The following is a 21,978-nucleotide window of genomic DNA, read 5'->3' as shown; positions in this document are numbered from 1 at the left end:
ACACACAGAGCCCCACACACACACACAGAGCCCCACACACACACAGAGCCCCACACACACACAGAGCCCCACACACACACAGAGCCCCACACACACACAGAGCCCCCCCACACACAGAGCCCCCCCCACACACAGAGCCCCACACACACACAGAGCCCCACACACACACAGAGCCCCACACACACAGAGCCCCACACACACAGAGCCCCACACACACACACACAGAGCCCCACACACACAGAGCTCCACACACACAGAGCTCCACACACACAGAGCTCCACACACACAGAGCCCCACACACACAGAGCCCCACACACACAGAGCCCCACACACACAGAGCCCCACACACACACAGAGCCCCACACACACACAGAGAGCCCCCCCCACACACACACAGAGCCCCCCCCACACACAGAGCCCCCCCCACACACAGAGAGCCCCCCCCACACACAGAGAGCCCCCCACACACAGAGAGCCCCCCCCACACACACACACAGAGCCCCCCACACACACAGAGCCCCCCACACACACACACACAGAGCCCCCCACACACACACACACAGAGCCCCCCACACACACACACACACAGAGCCCCCCCCACACACACACACAGAGCCCCCCCCACACAGAGAGCCCCCACACACACACACACACACACAGAGAGCCCCCCACACACACAGAGAGAGCCCCCCACACACAGAGAGAGCCCCCCACACACACAGAGAGAGCCCCACACACACACAGAGAGAGCCCCACACACACACAGAGAGCCCCACACACACAGAGAGCCCCACACACACACAAACACACACAAGTAGTAAAACTTACATATGAACAGAAATACTTTCAAAGTGACCACATGAATACATGTCAAGGAGAGGCAATATTCCAGTCACGTGCCTAGAGTGTATTTTAGCCTTCTTTGGTGGCTGTGTGCACTGTGAATTGAAGCCCAACAGTACCCTACCTGCTAGTGATATGGCTCCGTATATGTACACGTTATGTGTAGAGAAAGTGATGAGTGGGCACGCCATGTTTACAACAAAACCAGCGTATCAAGGGCAGGTGGCCTACACTGCATTGTCCTGGCGCCAGATGGTCACTATATATGTACCATTAGAGTGATGTGATAGTGCACCTGAGAGTCAGGGGACACCGTGCTTCCGGGGCTATATTTTTTTGCTGAATAAATGCATTTTGTGGCCTCTTGGTTCAGAAACTAAGTGTCCTGACCTAAAAAGTAAGTGTACTTTGTACAGTAGAGTTCAGAACTGGTGCCCTGACTCCTACTGCTATGATCACTATATATGTGGCAATTGTGTGGGATGACCATGTACTTGTGTAGCAGTGTGAAACTATATTTCTGGCACTATATATTTGTTTTGGATACCAAGCAGTGGTTCAGTGCATAGTTGGCCTAAAGTCTCACTGCACTCAATGCAAGGGAGCCGACTTTCCCAGATCCTGCAGTGTCACTATACTCGGTGCAAGCTGGCCCTGGACCAGCCTCATGTCCCCCGGTGAAATGATTATATAGTCAAGTCAAGTCAGAGAATTTATATAGCGCACTACATACCCAGAGGGTCTCAAGGCGCTTGAGGAGGGGTGGGGAATTACTTGTCAAATATCCACGTTTTAAGTTGCTTTCTGAATGCTAGGTAGTTCTGGGTAAGGCGAAGGTAAGTGGGAAGTGAGTTCCAGGTTTTAGCTGCCAGGTAGGAGAAGGATCTACCTCCCATGGTGGTTTTGTTGATGCGAGGTACAGTGGCAAGGGCTTGGTTGGATGATCGTAGTTGGCGGGAGGGCGTGTAGAAGGACAGTCGTGTGTTGAGGCATTCTGGTCCGATTTCGTAGAGTGCTTTGTGTGCGTGGGTTAGGAGCCGGAAAGTGATCCTCTTATTGACGGGAAGCCAGTGGAGGTTTTTCAGGTGACTAGAGATATGTTCTTTACGCGGGATGTCTAATATGAGCCTGGCTGAGGCGTTTTGGATTCGTTGGGAGTTTTTTCTGGAGATTGGTGGTAGTACCGGCGTAGAGGGTGTTTCCATAGTCCAGTGTCGGCTCGTGACCAGAGCGTGGGTGACCGTTTTCCTAGTTTCGGTGGGGATCCAACTAAATGTTTTTTTGAGCATGCGAAGAATGTTGAAGCAGGATGAAGAGACGGCGTTGACTTGTCTGTTCATCGAAAGTGAGGAATCCAGGATGGCGCCCAGGTTCCGTGCGTGGTCCGTCGGGATGGGTGCTTTTCTAAGGGCTTCTGGCCACAAAGAGTCGTCCCATGCGGAGGGGGAGGTACCTAAAATGAGGACTTCTGTTTTATCTGAGTTCATTTTCAGACGGCTGTGTTTCATCCATTCGGCAACTTCTTTCATTCCTTCGTGTAGGTTAGTTTTGGCGGTGCTAGGGTCATTGGTGAGTGATAGTATCAGTTGAGTGTCATCCGCGTAGGAGATGATGTTGAGGTTGTGTTGGCGGGCGATGGCCGCGAGGGGGCTCATGTATACGTTGAAAAGGGTGGGGCTGAGTGAAGATCCTTGTGGTACGCCGCAGATGACTTCAGTGGCCGCTGACTTGAATGGTGGAAGGCGGACTCTCTGGGTTCTTCCGGTGAGGAACGAGGTGATCCATTCTAGTGCTTTTCCTTGGATTCCGATGTTTCTGAGGCGCTGTAGAAGGGTGCTATGGCAGACTGTGTCGAAGGCTGCGGAGAGGTCTAGGAGGATGAGGGCGACTGTGTCTCCATTGTCCAGTAGAGTTCGAATGTCATCTGTTGCTGCGATGAGGGCGGTCTCAGTGTTGTGTTTTGCTCGGAAGCCGGACTGTGAGGAGTCGAGGGATTTGTTGGCTTCGAGGAAGGCGGCGAGCTGGTTGTTGACAGCTTTCTCGATGACTTTGGCCGGGAATGGAAGGAGCGAGATGGGGCGGTAATTTTTGAGTTCGGTGTGCTCGCCAGGGGGCGCCATGTGTCTCGTAGGGCTAAATCTTCTAAAGTGGCCGGATGTTGAGTGCATGGGGGCAGAACCAGTGGCCTAAAACATTACATAGGTGCCCTTTGTGTTCGATGTTCTTGTAAATGCGTTTCAGGAGGGACACCATTTTTACAGTGGCCCCCAAATGTCCTGAAGTGTAAGTGCACTTGGTGCATAGTGGCTCAGGCCTAGTGGCATGCCTCTCAGTAACACGACATCATAGGGTACCGCATGCTACGGGGTGGCGTAGCCTCTTACCTTGAAGAATCCCTTGCAGCCCTCGCAGGTGCGCACCCCAGTGCTGGCAGGCTGCGTTGTCCCCGCACATGGCGCACAGGCCCTCGTTGGACGGAGAGCCCCGGGAGGGCGGCCCGGTCTGGCTCAGGGTACGCACCAGTGCAGACGTCCGCAGCCCCTCGCCTCGGGCCGCTCATTTGGATACCAACAGTGGTTCAGTGCATAGTTGGCCTAAAGTCTCACTGGGTGGCCCGGGCGGCGCTTAGCAGGCCCGGGCGGCGCGCCGCAGGCCCGGGCAGGGCTGTGCACAGCATGGCCCAGGAGCTCGGTGCTGAGGGGACGACACTGCAGCTTGACTTGGAGACGGCATGGTCAGAGAGGGGCTCGGGGAGGGGAGCGTGGGAGGCAGAAGGGCGAGAGCCACCGGGGTAGAGCTGTGACTCCCCCCCGAGAACCCAACCTGTGCCCAGCGAGGCACCCCCGGCAGGCTGTCAGGGCCGCGGTGCACCGCCCGCCGGGGATGGCTGCAGAGGCCGGGCGGAGGGAAGGCTGGGAGTGCAGGGCGGATTTCGGCCCGAGCACGTGGCTATGGACGCGAGGGGGGGAGGGGCCGGGGTGGAGGCGCTGCCGCCGGGAGCCACCTAGTGCCCCGGGGTACAGCCGCACAGCCGACGGGGCCGGTGGATTGAGTGTGCAGCCTGGGAGGCGGCGGAACCCGGGTGGGAGCGCTTCAGGCCCGGGGTGTGCTGCGTATGACCGAGATAAGTGAATGACGGTTCCTCGATGGGGGGTGGGGGGCAGTGGACTGTGGGGCATGAGGGGAGAGGGGTGAGACCTACGACATGTTACTGTGGAGGGTGTGCACTGAGGGGCATAAGGGGAGCGGGGCGAGACCTACGACATGTTACTGTGGATGGTGTGCACAGAGGGGCATGAGGGGAGAGCAGCGGTGCCGAGCTGCAGGCGGGGTGCACGGCGTGGAAACATCACGCGAGGGACACGGGTCTGCTCACGCTGCCTGCGCGAGCCAGTTGGCCCTCTGATTGGTTATTAAGGAACACCAATCAGAGAGCTAATTGGGCGTGCAGGGGGCGTGCTTTGTACTAATGACGTCAGAGAGAGAAAGAACACCAAAAACACCCCCCCGAATCCGGGCTTGAACGAAGGGACGCCCCTCTACTCCAATGGCTGGCCTCCGTTTAGGGAGCCAGCCAATGGAGAAGAGGGGCGGGTTCCAGCCCCCATACTGAAAAACTACATTTCTCGCCAGCGAGACTGCGCAAGCGAAGCCTACGCAGGCCGACACCTAAAAAATGGGCAGTGGAAGTGAGAGCACATTGAAAAGAAAGTTGAATGAAGGCAGGTCTATGAATAAGTGAGGTTTAAGTGGGATGTAACCCTGTAATGCGTTAAACGTTTTTCTTGTATGAGAATAAACGATTCAAAGAGCACACTATATCAGGCCCTCCTTGCAATACCTCAAATGTTCAGTGGTAATACCTACTCTTACAAAAGATAAACTAAAACATGCATCTTTACATTTTCAAATGCGATTGGTCTTAACGTGGCCTTTAAAAAAAACCTTTACAAACGTGCATGCCGAAGATGAAAGTGAAGCTCTCTTCTCGCTATCCTTACAGCTTTGCAATTCATATTGCACAAGCAGAAAATGTCACAAAAGCAAATTTATTGCCAGAGCTTTTTCCATGTATGTCTCCATGTTCACTTCAGTGTCTTCCCATCACAAGCCTCATATTTTGCTCAGTTCCACTGGACTCTTTTCCATCCACCTTATTTCTGAAAATACTCCTCTCTGAGTTTTCTCCCTAAGAGCTAACCTGACTGCTTTTTTATATATATGTTTTATATGTTGATGAGCACCTGTAACAATCAAGAATTGTCTGAACAAGGACGAACATCCCGTCATAACTACAAATTATCTCCCCTTTCCCCATTTTGACAGTCTTTGTTTCCACATACATTATTGAAGTCATACTGGACCATCTATTTAAACAAATTGTTGAGCTAACTCAAAAGCCACCACTCCCCCCATTTTATTCTTCCTATAATGAAGAACTTGGCAGGTAAAAGGATATTAGATTGGTTATTAGCTCAGTGGAAAAAATATATCAAAGACAGGTACAACTGGTTGCTCCAAGACAAGTTCTAAGAAGGACGAGCAAATTAATAAGACCAAATAAATACTCACTACAAAAAATACGGTAAGAATAAAAAGGCAAAGGCCATACGCCACTGGTTTATATGGTTCATGGTCAACAAGCATACCCAGGATATCTCGAGTGGATAAGAAGTCCATAACAAAAGGCTTATCATGCGGTAACATTTTCTGATAAAGGTAGGAAGGTGCAGTGGATTCAAGACTTTCGTTACCAGGATGTATGATTTTAAATTATTTTCATACACAACTCAGCTGCAATGAGTTACTGTTGATCTTCCTAGTCACAAAGTAAGAATTGCACTACGTTAGAAGATTCCAAGCAAAATAAATAGCAATGATGCAGATAACACTTTGGGATCTTCCAGGAGTTGCTGTTGCTCAGTGAGTTTTTTACTTAAAGCAAAAGACATAGTAAGGGGGAGGTATTTTAACTGATCTCGTATCTGGCACTCAGTCGTGTGAAAGGAAAAATATTTATTTCTGCCTGTCCATTCTTGTTTCCGGTTTTGTGAACAGTTACACAAGTATTGTGACAACAAAAGATAAAAGAAGATTGTCTTTGTCGGAGATTTTGGAATAGACAGAGTTTAAATAGCACCCTGGATCTGTTAGGAGACAGGAGTACCAACGAGGGCTTCCCTAAAGTTTAGAACGATATAAAAACGTACATTTTCCTAAAACCACAGAAAACAATCTATACGTACAACCCTGGGGCAAAAAAAATAATTTGAAAGGAGAGGACCAGCACTTCTCAGCTGTGGTGCAATACATTGAATGGGAGAGTGTTGATGATTGTCAGGAACAAACAGGTCCAGTGGGAAGCACCCAGCATCTCTAGATCTCAATTTCAAGTCATGTTCTTAAAACCAATAAAATGTTTAAACCTTCAAAAAGGTCAGCGAGTTTGATTCACTGGACAATGCTCTTCGATTTTGAACACTTTCTTGAAAAAAGGACAATTGCGATATCCTGAGCATGTCGATTGCAAGTTTGTTAGTAAGCAAGACTACTCAGTATAGATGCACAAGATAGCGATAGTGGAAGCATCCAAATAGGATGAGATATTATGGTGGAATAAAACATGTTAAAGAAAAAGAATATGGTAGAAATGGGCATCCTCTTTTTTTTTTTTTTAAGCATGCCAACTCTCAGCAAGTACATCCAAAACTAGTAAACTCGGAGTTTTTAAAACAAATGAGCATTAAAGATTAATCCTAAAGAAGGAATGCTATGGATAGTTTTTACGGACAGTTAGAGTGACGATGCACCAAATCGCTGTCCAGAAAAAGTTCATTTTCGATGACTATATTCCTCATTCAGATCCTTCATTTGTGGGAGTAAGACGGTACTAGAGCACATTAAAAAGGCCTAGCTTAAGTTGGAAAAATAATGACACCCTTGCACACAGCTCTGAGCTCAACTGAAAGAGACGACAGAAACTCATGCAGACAGAAACAGACCAAAAGTTTAGCTCCAGTGCGAGAGGTGGGAGCATCTGACTGAAAATGTACATTGTTGTGTGCCCGGGTTAGTTTACTACCATTGCAACTATAGGGCAATTTTGAGCTATATAATCAACTAGGTTAACTTTAACTCCCCTTTTCCGTCTTTCCTCCACCAAAGCTTACACTGCACCCACGTTACTACAAAGACTTGAGACGTTTTACTATTTTAAAAGGTTGAGGAAATGGGCCAGGGTCCAAAACAAAGTAATTTAGAAAGGCAGTTATTATACAAGTACCAAACAAAAATGCTCTCCACTAAACCAGATCTGAAATAAGATTTTAATTTTAAGTAACTAATGTTGATTAAACAAGAAATCATTTTTGGACATACTGCAAACAGAATAACCTAATGGTTTATGATTATGATTTCTGTGAGTATTTACATACAAGGCCTAGGCTTATCCGGACTGGCGACCACACAGTAGCTGGAAGTGGAAGATTAATTTTCTAAGTTAATGAGCCTTCACTGGTTTAATCAAAAGTAACTCGCACAAGGAAATTGAAATTAATAGTCCCATGTGAATAAATTGGTAATAAACATTGCATTGCTTCTGGATGCTCTCAAATTCTGTATTAATTTCTTATGTACATACAGTTTACAATCTTGGACTAAAAAATTGCATCTTAAATGCTGAGACTGAATAGATCAGCAACTGCAACTATATTTCGTTTATATTTTGTTAGCTATGTGAGGTTCTCACTCAAGGTTTATGGCATGTTTTAAATAATTGTGAATTATGTATTTTTTGAAGAATGATTCGATGCCAGACAGTCTATGCCTTTTTTTAAACAAAATACTGAAATGTTCTCAGTATAGGATGATTTTAACAAGCAATGTTTGAAACCGTATGTAGTACTATTGCGAAGTTGGGATAATCACGAATAAGTGTTAAAAACAAGCATTTGCAATCCAATAGGTCTTGCATTTTTTTAGAGTTAGAGCTATTGGCAATGTAATGTAAATGTTTTTTACCTATGTGTTTTGGAGTGGAGTGGATGTATGTGATGGCAATTGTGTGTTTTACATTGCATCTAAAAGAAAGCACAGCCCATAGTTTTGGAGCAGAACCAAAGCTAAGCGCAAAGTCTATCCACATAATTGCAAAGCAATATTTCACATCAGGGGCGCAAAGACAGTAAAGCAAAAGAAGACAGCTTGGAAAAAGAACCAAGAAGATCAACTGCTTACTTAGCATGAACATCGGAAAGCAACTTTGGTAGAAATCTCACTATGAAAAACAACATATTGCATTCACTCAATCAACCAGCTGACTTAATGGTTTTAAATACAGCCTCCTTAAAAGAATGTCATCTTAAATTGTATTTGAACATAGGATTTTATCGAGCCCTTAAGCTTAATGAGAACAATTTTAAGTTTGGTGTTTGAGCTTCTTTGTATCTTCTAAAACGTGAAGTACCATAATGCTACTGAACAATAAAACCTGTGAGGGACTTAGGATAAACCACTATGGTTGGCAAATAAACCTTCAAAGACAAAGGATGCCACTTTCCACTAAATTTAAACATGCCGCCACTACCACTCAACTCAAATGAATACATAAAACAGAAAAAAATCAAATGTTTCACAACAATGAAACAACTCCGTGACTCTCACTAATTACTTATGTATTTATTTATAAACGAAGAACAATGTCACACAATTCAGAAAAGAAAAACAATGAAAATGCCATGTCTGCCGATGTGAAGCACGAATCCTCAAGAGACGTTGTGAAGGCTGGTATGCTCTCTTTATTCCATGACGATTATATCTCTTGCCCAATAAAATTACAATTTTTCCAAAAACACTCATTAGTTCATTTAGTGACATCAGTAATATTTCAAGCGACTCTGTTACCACTGGTCAATCGGGTCGCTCTCTCTATCAACAGGAATAATTGCATCTCAGTGGTGAGAGTGGAAACTGCTTTATTGGAAGGCTCAGTGCCATGCACGTGGCCATATGTGCTATGCTGGTGCTCCCATATCCACCACACAGGTGGCAATCTCGCTGGCTCACTTAGTTAGAAAAGGTGCCAATCGGTTTGCCAGACAGCCGATTAGATCTTCATCAATGCCAGTATATCTCATGCATATATTTTGACTGTCTCTCATTATTGGCGGATGTGCAGACTGAAAAGCAATAAAAATTGAAATAAAGCGGAGAAGACTGCCTCTAAGCTTAGATGTGGGCAGAATGTTTGTTAGTATCTCCGTACCAAGATGAGATTCTCTTTAAGAGGAAAACTCAAGAGCATAATCCCAGTAGAATACACATATCTGTCCTGCATCTTTCTGTGACAGGAACAAGTCTGGAGAAGGCCACTGCCGAAGTCCGCGGCTTCGGAGGTGCACGCCAGCAGCAACCAGCTGACAGGATATCCCTACACCATTAAAATGGCATCAACAATAACGGCAGGGCTCATTGAAAACGCCTACATGCACTGTTGGGATAACAGTGGCATCAACGCGGTGAGAAAGAGCATGGCTTGATGGCACATGCAGTCCCTTAAAATTGTGCTACTGGTGTGCTTAGTGCATTTTAAAGGAAAACAGAAATACATATCTGGGAATTCAGTAAAACAGTATTTGAATTCTGCGACCTGTGAAAAGAAGAGGACAACAGTGGGATGAATGTGAATTTTATGGACTAAACAAACAGTGATGTGGGATAGGTGGGGCCTGGCGTGTAGCACATGGGAGGAGGGGTGAGACGTAGCGGGAGGGGTGAGAGATGGGAGAAACAGGAAACAAAGAAGTAAAGTAGTCCCCCAAAAGCAAGGATATTGTTCTAGGGAAGTGCTCCAAGTGGGAGGAAACGGCAGACAAAAGGGAGAGACAAGAGGAAGGATTGACCACTAGCAAGCAAGGATTTTTTAAGCACACTTAAACAGACAAATTAAAACAGTAGGCGGGCTGTGAGCCCTACAAAGAAGTATATAAAAGAGGTCTCTAATGCTAGACCTAACAATATGGAGAAGAATCAACAGGGGCCTCAAGGAAGGTTGTAGTAGAAAAAGTAAGGCATTACCAGGATTTCTGCAGTACTTAATTTGTAAAAGGTTAAGTTCTGGAGCCCACACTTGAAAGAAGCCTGCAGCCAGCACCATCAATGTCAGGGTGCTGAATACAAGGGCTGTGTAATCTTAATTCCACCTCATGCCTCTTTCATCCACCCCAAGACAATCCTGGTCTATTTATCTCACTCTTGCAGGTCATTTCTCAATCCTGCCTTTTCCCTTTGTTGCTGCTTTCAGTCTTTTATTCCATTCCTCTTTCCCCTTTTGAGTTTTTCTCTTTTTTTTCCATTTGATCATAGTCTGCTGAGAGAAAATAATGCTGGTCGCCAAAATTGAGTGCCAGTGGGGCCTACCTGAAACCACTGGGTCAAATTAAGCACTGGATTTCTGTTAAAGAGAGCAAAATTGCTGATTTCCACAACACTATGGAAGAGAATTCATGAGAAAAAAAGAGACGGATTATGCAGAGCACATATCGTGGTATGTATAGAGAGGGGTATGTGGGGTTAGAAAGGGGCATCTACCTTAATGAAGAGCACAGGTAGGGACATGACCACCGTTGTTCTTCTGCGGCTTAGTTATAAGGCTAACCTGCCACACAAACAGGTTTTGAATTACCTTTGATTCGTGCTGGTTGCCTGTTAGGGCCATTTGTTTCTGAGCTGCTTGAGGATCTATTTTACTCTTTCTGTGGAATTGGTGGATTGGATGTACCTAAGTGAACATCAAAACTACGTGCACAGAATAAACAGTAACAGCATGTCCAACTGGGGGGGGGGGGTGGCATGCAGTAATGCAGCTCAGGGGACCATTTAACTGTGTATGCCAAAAAAGCATCTCAATGGGTTTAATGAGTTGTATGCAACAGGGAGTGCGCAGAGAGATTCAGATGTGCATATCCAGAAGAGACAGTGCTACTAAGTCTTCCAAGAGGAATGTGGCAGATGAGATCCTCAAACAGTGTGTTCAGATGGGACAGTGTCAAGGTTCACTTGAAGTAAGTAGATTTTGTGCTGCATGCCACGCTCAAACACATATTGATTTGAGACTGATTGCTTCTCTATTACCATCACAAAACGTTTAGCTGTACAGATATCATAATACTTAGACAAAGCCTGGACGAAGAGTGGGAAAGGACAAGGTGAAACATGGCTGAGAACCTTCCCGTTTTCAGAGGGACTATCGCAGATTGGCGTACTGCCCAATAGCTTCTGCCAGGAACGATCGTGGGTGGACAGATGGTTTGCATTTTGAGAACTTAGTAACCTGTGTTTACCGAAGCCACTTAACACTACATTGTAGTTTGTAAAAATGTAACTATTTCAGCGACTTGATATACAAATATAACTGCTAAACCGACTATTTTTGTGAAATGTCTGAGATTTTGCAATAGACTAGATAAAAAGACCTGGCCAATTTATGCTGGCAATCTCACTCCCTTGCTAACACAGGAGTCTCCAGTTCTGTCTTAAACCACTACACTAAAGGTTCCTTTCTGGCTCAAGTTTTAAAATCCTAGAGTTCGTTTGAGGTCCACTTTGGATACATGTGTATGACAGAAGCAAAGGGAAGGGGTGTCAAAAAGTTACCTGGCAGAAGAGGGACTAAAGAAATAGTGCAGAAAAATATACAATTAAATAATGTAATTCTATTTTGAACTTTCATAGGGCGAATTAATTATTCTTTTGTGACTATTAACGATAACATTTAATGGTGCTGGGTCTCCTGTGGAAAAGAGACGGAAATATTGAGTTATCACAAGCCAGAAATTTAAATTTTAATTACCACCATGGTTCTGGTTTTGTGTTTAGGTACTTGTAGTTTGTGCCTCCTCACAAACCAAAAAAATCACACCCTTTAAGAAAGCAGAAGTAAGAGAAACAGAAAAACAGTACGACTGGTATGGAGCAGATTGAGAACTGATTTTAGGTCATATATTTTTCAAGTTTACAAAAATACCAGTGAACCACAGGCTCCCGTTGTTTTGCTAATGTTGCATATGTGAAACTCAGCAGAGTGACAGCAATGGGTGGGGGGACGGGGACTCAATTTGTGCAGAATTTACATAAGTTTAGACAGATAATATTTATAAAATATGACTGTTTAGGGCAAATTAGATAAAGACACAAAAAGATAAGGAAACAACATTTCCAGGGTCAAAATTCAACTTGAGTAGGGATAGGGAGTTTTACTGGAACTAGAGGCCAACGTATCGGGGTTTGGAAATCTCCTGCACTGTAATAGAGAAAATAGCAGTACCATCGCAAGCGTGCAATTTAACTCTAAATGCTGTTTTTATTCAACTGGGAAAACTGCTCGTTTTTGCTGGACTTTTACACACATCATGCCATTCTACCAAATCTCATGTACCTCAACTGGATCCACTAGATCCACTTTACAACACGTCAAACTGAATTTCTAGCAGGTCGTGAGTATATATATATATATATATATATATATATATATATATATGCAGAAGTGCTCTAATGAGAGCAAAACACTGTGTCCAGGGTTGCTTTTACTCATTTCAGGTTGGCTTGGTTGGTATTTTACCAATTCAAAGCTGTAATACTGTGCCTGGAGTGGTAAATGGCTTTTGTCATTTTACAGCTCTGCATAGACAGGAATGTGCTAATCCTATGCTTAAAGACTTTGCTGTAGAAATGGCAAAAGACTTTGTCCCTTTCTATCTCGGCATGGATGGCACTGTGCTAATCCGATGCTTAAAGACTTTTATAGAAAAGCAGACATTTGAGGTGAGCAGATCTGGAGTGTCGCTGTTATTGAGGGGCCTCTATACAGGAGATGCTTTCCATCTAAACTAGAGAACACCCAGAGTCTCTGCTTTTTTTGTTGCATAATTTATGCATTCATCTATGCCTGAAAGGGTATTGTTTTGATATTTGATATATATATTTACTTACACAAGGACTTTTGGCCTGTTATTTTGTCACTGCATGAAGCAATGGGTCTGCCCGCTTCGGCCACTGGCAAACTTCACTAGGAGTGACAGCATTCTGCTCTTTCACAAGGAGCATATCTACACACAATGTAGATCAGTTCAATGAACAGGATTACTATGGCAATGAGTGCCTTCTGAGATCAAAAAATGTTTTGCTTATAGCCAATTTTTTAAAATATAATTGCGAGGATCTGACGGCACATCCAACAACTAAAGATTACAAAACCCATTCCAAACCAAAACAAACACAAATCTAAAAGCCAGAACAATTAGCTTTGTAAATGCGTGTCCTGCGTGTTATTGGGCGGATGCGTTGTTCAGGCTGCTGTTAGGGGATAGCATAGTTTGCAAACAGATGAATTGTTATGACTTTCAGGAAGTTACTATTGTGTCAAAATAATAAGTACATAACAATTTTAGTTAAACAACATGTTTTGCTTTCCACTGGGTGACCCATGGAAAATAGAAGACTGGTGTAACAAACGCGCATTTCTGAATGTAGCAACAAAGCCAAAAACGCTGACAGCATTCATATTTTTTTTTCTAAGTGGAAGCAGAATTCTGAACAGTTTGCAAGCCTCCTTTGGGTGGAAGACGCTTTTTCTATACTCTTCAATTTAAGGACAATAGACGAAAAATGTATCAAAACAAAGGCTCTCCTTGGTATTCAACAGAGGATATTAGATTGATTAATGCTGGTGTTTTTAGCGTTGTTGAGTTTCCTCGATTACGAAGGTGGTAGGACACCAGTGTTTGTGTTTTCAAGCGGTAGAGGGTGACAGGGGTGAGGACTAGTTACCAACTTTCCCTAAAAGCAGTAGGTCTACTTTATTGACTTTGAAATCTCGTTAGATTTCGTCTTTGCGTTGCTTTCTTTCAGATAAATACACCACTTTAATGCACGTCAAGCACACTCTTTCTCGAAATCCCCATCTTAGGTGTTCCAAAACATTGGCATGTGTGTGACCCGTCAGCCCCTGAAATTTCGCATTCACCGTGGTAGTTTAATATGCTACAACGGTACTTTGTGGAATGTTAAAGAGGACTACAAATAAAATACGACAGTCCCTTTTAACGGAGGCTTTATCTCTGTATATAAAGTGGGCTCCTAGAGCACCCCTTGTTATTACTTTTAAACGTAACATAACGTTCCTCAGCACCCAGGTGTTCGCCCCCTCCGGATGGACCCTTGGAGGAGACCAAGGAATTTAAGAACACTCGCGCTGTGGAGCGCGGCCTAAGCCAGGGGTGAAGCCTCGGTGTTTCCTGACGCGGCTTCCCGCATGTGGGCTTAGGGCCCCGGGGCGAACGCGCGGCAGCCCGGGGCTCTCCAGGCCGCGGTCCCTGGGATACATGGCGGAGAAGGGGGGAATAAGGTACTCACCGGTCGCCCTCCGTCCCGTGTGGGGGGCTGGCGGGGTCCCGCCGCGGAGCCCGGAGCCTGTCTAAGGAGGAGCTCGATCCAATATGGCTGAGGCGGGCCTGCGCTGGGGAGCAGACTGTCCTGCACAGAGCCGAGACACAGCACAGGCCGAGGGAGGTACTGCAGCGGCGCACACACTGCCAAAAGCACAGCCAGGCTCCCACTGAACGCAGGAGAGCGGCTGTGGTGGAAGAGGAGAAGGGATGGAGTGCACTCCATGGAGCCCTACAGATGCCGAGGAGCAAATGCTGGTGCATACACACTCTAGGAGCGCGGAGATTCCCAAGAAGTCATCCCGAAGCATGGGTCGCTTTGGCGACCTGAACGGAATACAGATTCCCAAGAAAAAGTCACAGTATGCTCAAAGAGTCAACTGTGTTTGGGATCAATCAAGTTGGCTGTGACTTAAGGGCGACTTTTATATTTTTACATTACGGATAGGGTTGATACGGATTGTGTTTTGAGTGTCTGCCATTTATTGCAGTGTTATACCTCTAATTGAACTTAGTACGTTTTTGTAACATGCACACGTCACTTTTTCCTCTTGCAACGTACCGTTTGCTACCTCTTGTATTTTGTTTGCTCTTGATTCATGCACAATTGTCACTATTGCCTCATGTAACGTAACGTTTGCTTTTGTAACATGCTCACTTGTAATTTTCTCCTCATGTATCATTACCGTTCCGTTCCTATTGTGAAGCGCTCTGACACCTTCGGGTAAAGTCCGCGCTATATAACGCACAAAAAAGAAAGGGTGACCAGACATTTCGGATTTCCCAGGACAGTCCCGGTTTTCGGTGGACTTTCCCGGTTCCCCGAGACTTTTCTCCATTTCAAAAATACATGTCCCGGTTTTTGTAACAATGGTCAGGCCATCGCGCAATAAAACAGACCACGCAGTGTCAGCGTAAAAGGCCATTTTATTAGACCAGAACTGCGAATCTGTACATAACAGTAAATCAACAATAACAGTAACAGCAAACCCCCACTCACACTTCCCCCCCCCATTCGTTTCATTCACTCCGCGTCATCACCAAGCCCTAGCGGCTCCAAACACCCTTCTCTTGCCCGTCAATCACCGTCTTCCAGCCCCCAGTCATTGCAACCTTCCATTCACGCTTCTATCCGTCCTGTGCCAACTCCCCCCCCAAGGGATGGGTATGCCCGCTCTTGACCCCCTGTCCCTTCGAATCCTGCCTACAGCAGCTCTGGCCTAAACTGGCAACGCTATGGACCGACCCAAAAACCACCACTAACTGCCGGGTGGGTGGGTGGCCTTTCGAGCTCCCTCCCGATGGTGCCAGGCGCAGAAAAGAGGAAGTTCCCTTCCTCCCCCGCGCTTAAATACCCACCCCCTAACTCCTCCCCTTCCCCTACCTGGCCTATCCCCTGCGCGAAAGACCCCGGAGAAAGACTAGTCTGCGACTCTGCTTTCCCCGGGGCCCGGCATCGCGCAATAAAACAGACCACGCAGTGTCAGCGTAAAAGGCCATTTTATTAGACCAGAACTGCGAATCTGTACATAACAGTAAATCAACAATAACAGTAACAGCAAACCCCCACTCACACTCCCCCCCCCCCCCCCCCATTCGTTTCATTCACTCCGCGTCATCACCAAGCCCTAGCGGCTCCAAACACCCTTCTCTTGCCCGTCAATCACCGTCTTCCAGCCCCCAGTCATTGCAACCTTCCATTCACGCTTCTATCCGTCCTGTGCCAACTCCCCCCCCCAAGGGATGGGTATGCCCGCTCTTGACCCCCTGTCCCTTCGAATCCTGCCAACCAGTGAACCCCCTGTAGGGCGGTTCACTGCCCCACCCCCCTACAGGGCCGTCCGTCCGTCACTGCACAGTCATTCCTGTCGACACCAGATAGACTCGTTCCACAACTTGCTCACCACATCCCGCAACTCCATCATATACCACGCATTGCCCAGCCGCGACAAGTGCACACCGTCCTCCCTAAAAGCTAAAGGCTCCTCCAGTCGAATCCCAGGATGTGCAATGACCTTAACGTCCCTGTCCGCACAGTAGAGTCTCATTGCTCGATTAAGTTTCCTCCGGGCCTTCTCAATGGCCCCGTGCTTCACAGCCCCCTCCACACCCTTCTGGGGACCAGCTCCGTCCAGGCAATGCAGGCCCCGCCATCCTTGATTTCAACACTTCCAAGTCCCTTTGCATAAGTTGTAACAATGCCAATCCAGACAGTTGCACCAGGTCATTTTCCCCCAAATGAATGATCAGCAAATCCGGGCATCCCTTCTGTGGGACCATCTTCGCGAGCCAGGGCAGTAGTGCCCCCCATCGCATTCCGCTCTTTCCCCACCATTTCACCTCATGCAATTGTCCCTTCAGTCCCAGGTTACGGCCGTAAACCTGCTGGTCCACATACTTGGAAGCCCAGTGCACGAATGAGTGCCCAACGATCCAAGTCACCGTCCTACCGCCCGGGCCACCCACGCAACCTACGAAGAAAAAGATGTTAGAACAGGCAAACAAAACAGTGCAACAACCAACAACCTGCCTGGGACCAGACTACTTCCTCACATACCTCTCGCAACAGTGCGACTTCCAATGCCCAATTTTCCTAATCCTGTCCCAGGACCAACCCAGTCGGGCCGCCGCAGTCGCAGCCCCAATGCGAAAAGAATGAGTGCCGAAACCAGCTCCATCCATCCCCAATCGTCCCAAAGCCATACGCAACACCGCCAACAACTGGCCAGCCGACACTCTCGCACCAGACGCATGGCAGAAAATCTCACCACGGCGCTCTCCACCCGTCCCCAAGAATGACCGCCACTCCAGAACCGGGCAAACCGGCCCACCAGACTCATTCAACCATACCCACTTGCCCCTGCCCACTTGATCCGTCTTCGAGCGGCCCAGCCAAATCCCCAAACGCCCTGCATCCACACACACCTCCTCAAACAACCTACCCGCCCCCCGTCTCGTGCCCAACAGCTCAGACACCCGGAACGCCCCAAAAAACATCCACACCATGCATAAACGAAACAGGCCCACCTCAATCGGGTCATAACAGCATTCCGGCAACACCCCAACCAGCCGAACCAACAAATCAAACGTCACAGCCTCCCGCAACCGGCCCCTCCCAGCCCCCCTCTCCCGACCCCACCCCCGCAACATGCGAGCCAACACCACATCCTTGGTGGGGTCAAAACCCAAGAACAAAACACAGTAAAAAGAAATTCCAGCCAATTTCCCGGAGATCGTAGCTGCAGTCAACCCTCGGTCCATACAAGCCAACACGTAACCCCTCAGACCTTCCACCACACCCGACTCCCCACTCACGACACCATCCACCGTCCAGCCCATGAAAGTACTAAATTCAGACCATGCCAGACGATAAGTCCTCCTCGTGGTTGGAGCCAAAGAACCCTCCACCAGACCAATCATCCTCATTCCCCCAAGGCCCAGATGCTGGCCGGCAGCTCGGTCTTGCAGGCGTCCGCTCCCGGCGCCAGGTGTCGGAACCGCTGCCACTGCGAACGAGACAAAGCATCCGCAATGTCATTATTCACCCCGGGGACATGCTTAGCCCGAAACACCACATTCAGCCGCAGGCACGCCAACATGAACCTACGCAACAGCCGCAGCACACGCAGGTCCCTCGCCCTCTGATGATTGACCAGTTCCACCACCGTCATGTTGTCAACGTGAAAGAGCACAGACCTGTTCCGAAAGTCCTCCCCCCACACCACCAAAGCCACCAGCAATGGGAAGAACTCCAAAAAGGCAATGCTCCTGCCCTGCTTGATCCAGGAGGCCGTCCACCTCTCCGCACACCACCGTCCATCCCAGAAAACACCAAACCCCGCTGACCCAGCCGCGTCAGAGTAAATTTGGCATTGCCAGACCGCCCTTTCTTCGTCAAAATCCAAGGATACCCCATTGAAATCCTGCAAGAAGGTAATCCAAGTTCTCAAGTCCGTCCTCACCCCCAAGGAAATCCTCACTCTGTGATGTGGAAGCACAGCCCCCGACATGGCCATGCCGAGCCGTCTGCAGAACGTCCGCCCTGCCCGCACCACCCTGCACGCAAAGTTAAGGAAACCCAGAAGCTTCTGCACCGCCCGCAAAGGGATCCGCCGTTCCCCCACAGCCCACTCCAGACATGCAAGAATCTCCCTCACCTTGGTCGCAGGCAGGCGCGCCAACCACTGTACCGAGTCCAGTTCAATCCCCAAGAAAGTGAGGCAGCAGCTGGGCCCAGCCGTCTTCTCGGGCGCCAACGGCACCCCAAACTGCGAGGCCAAGGCCTGGAAACGCGACAGGGCCCTGCCGCAATCTCCTGACCCCGCCCTCCCCAGGAAGAGGAAATCGTCCAAGTAATGAGTGATTTCACGGCACCCACTCACCCGCACCATGACCCAAAGCAAGAAAGTGCTAAAAAGCTCAAACAGCGCACAGGAGATGGCACACCCCATGGGCAAAACCTTGTCCACGTAGATGGCACCCCCAAACTGCATGCCCAAAAGCGCAAAATCCGCCGGGTGAATAGGCAGGAGACGGAAAGACGACTTAATGTCACACTTCGCCAACTCCGTACCGGGCCCACACGACCTCACCAGCCGGACAGCATCGTCCACCGACGCATACAGCACCCTCAAGTCCTCCTCCGCAATGAAGTCATTCACCGATCGACCCTCCGGCCAGGACAAATGGTGAATCATTCTGAACTCCCCTTCCTCTTTCTTGGGCACCACCCCCAACGGAGAAATGATCAGGTCCGGCAACGGCCAGTCAGTAAACGGGCCAGCCACTCTCCCTTCCGCCACCTCCTTCTCCAACTTCGCAGCAACCACCCCCGGCAACTCCTTCGCAGACCTCAAATTCTCAGCCCAACGACGCTCCCTGGGACCCTGGTAGCCCACCCGAAAACCCTCGGTGAACCCCCAGAAGAGCCGAGCCGCGGACTCGCGATCAGGATAGCACGCGAGCCACGGGGCCATCACCGCCACCTTAACCGGAGTAGGCGCCCTTCGGGCCAGGCTGGCCCCGTCCCCTCGCGTTCCTCCATTGTTCGGAGGGGGTGGTGAGCGTGATGCACTGCGTAAGGGCGTGTTTACCGCCACACTTCGAGCGCTCGTGCTTGAACTTACATGGGTACCGAGAGCAGAAACCCCGATTGTAGCTCCAACATGCCCCCGTGGCGGAACCCCCGGGTTTAGACGGCTGACCTGACACAATGGCACTGGTCACTGTTCCACCCCCCGCCCCGCCCTGGGCGGGACGCGGCAGAAAAGACCAATATAACACCGGCAAACCGCTGGCAGTGTGTGTGGACGCCAACGAGTGCGAAGACGCCATCCACTGCATCCAAAGCTCCTGGTCCACCTCACCCCAACTCTTCTCCGGATCCGCGCTAACCCTGGCCCGAAACTCCTCGTCGTAGCTCAACCACGCAAACCCCCCGAACTGCATCTGGGCCTTGCGAATGATGTCCATGTATTTAAACAGCGCAATCGCCCGGTCCAGATACCTCTGGCAATAAACACTGGCATAAATCAGAAAGGCCGACGTCCAATTCTCCATAGTCACCGGCACCCTAGGCCGCCTCGTCAACTCCCACTCCTCCTCCTTGGAGCCCTCCTTAGCCTGGACCTCCCGATGAAGCAACTTTAAAACGTCCACAAACTCGTGTTTCCAGATTTTCTCTTTTAGTTTCTCTGACAAGTGCGACCCCAGAGGCATTGCCAACCCCATATAAGGCATCTTCTTAGGCACCTTCACCCCTTTCTCCTCCTTGCCATCATTCTTGTCTGTTTGTACCCCCAAAGTCACCGACTTACCATCCACCTTCTTACCATCCGCAGGTGGACCGCCGGACGGCGTCTCCCCCTCCCGCACAGAACCATCCCCCACACCCACCGACCGGCAGGTGCGTTTCCGACCCTCCCCTCCCCGAGGAGCGTCATCCCAAGCTGCCCACCAGGCACCCTCACCTGTGAGCGCCGACGTCCGCTCCCGGGGCCTGCCTCTGGACTCCTTCCCCTGAGCCGCCATCGATCCGGCCTTCTTCTTCGCTCCAGTCTCGACCTGCAACACACCAAGGTCGTTGTCTCCCGATGCGCCGCCTACGCCTTCCAAGTCATCCCGCACCTCCCCTTCCTCCAATTCCTCACTCTCATCACTGTAATCCAGCTCAAGCACCGGTTCCAGATCCACACCCTCGCAGACCACCTCCTTCACCGCACGCTTCACACCTTTCTGCACGTTCCCTCGTCCACGCATTCCAGAAGCGCACGTGCCGAAGATGCCCGATCCCGCATAGGAGGGACAGCCGCCGCGGACTGCCCTACTGCTTCCGGCCTGCGTCTCGGAGCCGTGTAGCGCCCCGCAAGGCCCCCCGGGCTCTGCCCACAACCGCCGACTTGGATCCCCTCCCGCCCCTCAGGTCGCTCGAACCTGAGCGGGACCCGGCACCATCGGGCCTCAAAGCCGTCCCGGCCGTCCCTGCTCCAGCCGCACCCCCCGGGGGGGGGCGGCCGACCCTGCCTTCTTCGCCCTGGCTTTCCTGGCCTCCTCCTCCTGCCTCTCCGCCTCCCGCTCCTCCTCAGAGGTGGGGGTGGGAGGGCCCTCAATCTCATGACCCCAAACTCCACCCACCCTGGCCCTCGTCTCCTCCGCCCACCTAACCTCCTGAATCTGCTCCAGAATCCGCTCCCCGCGAGACCTCTCCTCCCAGGAAAGGGAACCCCATATCTGAGGGGGAGGGGGCGGGCAGTAGCCAAAGAAATCACCCCCACGTGGAAAGAAACCAACCTGTTGGAAACCCTGCACCCAACCCGGCCCGCCAACGGGGGCCAGAGCGGGCGATGCGCTCCTGCCCGCCAAAACCCCGGGCGTCACCGGCCTCAAAACGGCCGGGGTGCCCGCCCTGGAACCCCTAGACAAGTCAATGGGGGCCTCCTCCAACAACCCACCCACGTCACGCAGCACAACCCCAGGCCCATCCCCCTGAACAGAGTAACTAACCAGGTGGCCAGTAAGGGCCCCACTGCCACCCAGGGACCCAACCAGGACCGTGGCAGGCCCGGCCGGGGCACCCGCCTGCCCCTCCCACTGCAAGGCGCCGGCCGGCACCGGCAGGGGCCCGTGGGGCGGAAGCGCGGAAGGCACGGCCCTCACGGCCGCTCCCGAGGCCCCAGGCAAAAACTCCAGCGGGGGAAAAGGCCGCGCGGAGGTGTTCCTGCGCTTCCCGCCCCTCGCCGGATCCTTGGGAACACCGCCCCCCCTCTTAACCTCAGACCCCCCCCTCAGGGTCCAGCTCATCCTCCAAGCAGGCGAACACCGCCGCCTGAACCCCGGCCGAGGCAGAACGCGTGCCCCTGGTGGCCCCTACCCAGGCCTGATCCAGGACCCCAGGCCTAATAAGGTCATCGCGGCTGGCCCTCACAAGCAGCATCAAGGCCTCACGGACCTGTTCCGCAGACACACCAGACATCCTACCCAATCAGAAACAGCCCACCAGCGAAAGGGAAGAAACCCAGCTGCCGTGAAACGGCTCCGAACGAAATCCAACCAAAGTTAGCACTAGGCCTCACAGAAACTAGTCCTAACTATCTCCTTTCGAGCTCCCTCCCGATGGTGCCAGGCGCAGAAAAGAGGAAGTTCCCTTCCTCCCCCGCGCTTAAATACCCACCCCCTAACTCCTCCCCTTCCCCTA

General features: G+C 49.8%; 1 protein-coding gene across 1 annotated transcript in view; it reads right to left on the bottom strand.

The window, feature by feature from the left end:
* The window catches only part of LOC147668779 (E3 ubiquitin-protein ligase RING2), a 167,838-nt gene extending 153,381 nt beyond the window's left edge, over window positions 1-14,457 (bottom strand). Inside the window, exon 1 of the mRNA XM_086948435.1 lies at window positions 14,254-14,457. The gene's annotated coding sequence lies outside the window, so the exon portion shown is untranslated. The remainder of the gene's footprint in view (window positions 1-14,253) is intronic.
* Between the last annotated feature and the right edge of the window lie 7,521 nt (window positions 14,458-21,978).

Source organism: Lissotriton vulgaris, unplaced genomic scaffold, assembly GCF_964263255.1.
Source record: "Lissotriton vulgaris unplaced genomic scaffold, aLisVul1.2 SCAFFOLD_533, whole genome shotgun sequence".
Taxonomy (NCBI): domain Eukaryota; kingdom Metazoa; phylum Chordata; class Amphibia; order Caudata; family Salamandridae; genus Lissotriton; species Lissotriton vulgaris.
Note: the sequence above shows the minus strand (reverse complement) of the source record. Positions and strands in the feature narration are given on the sequence as shown.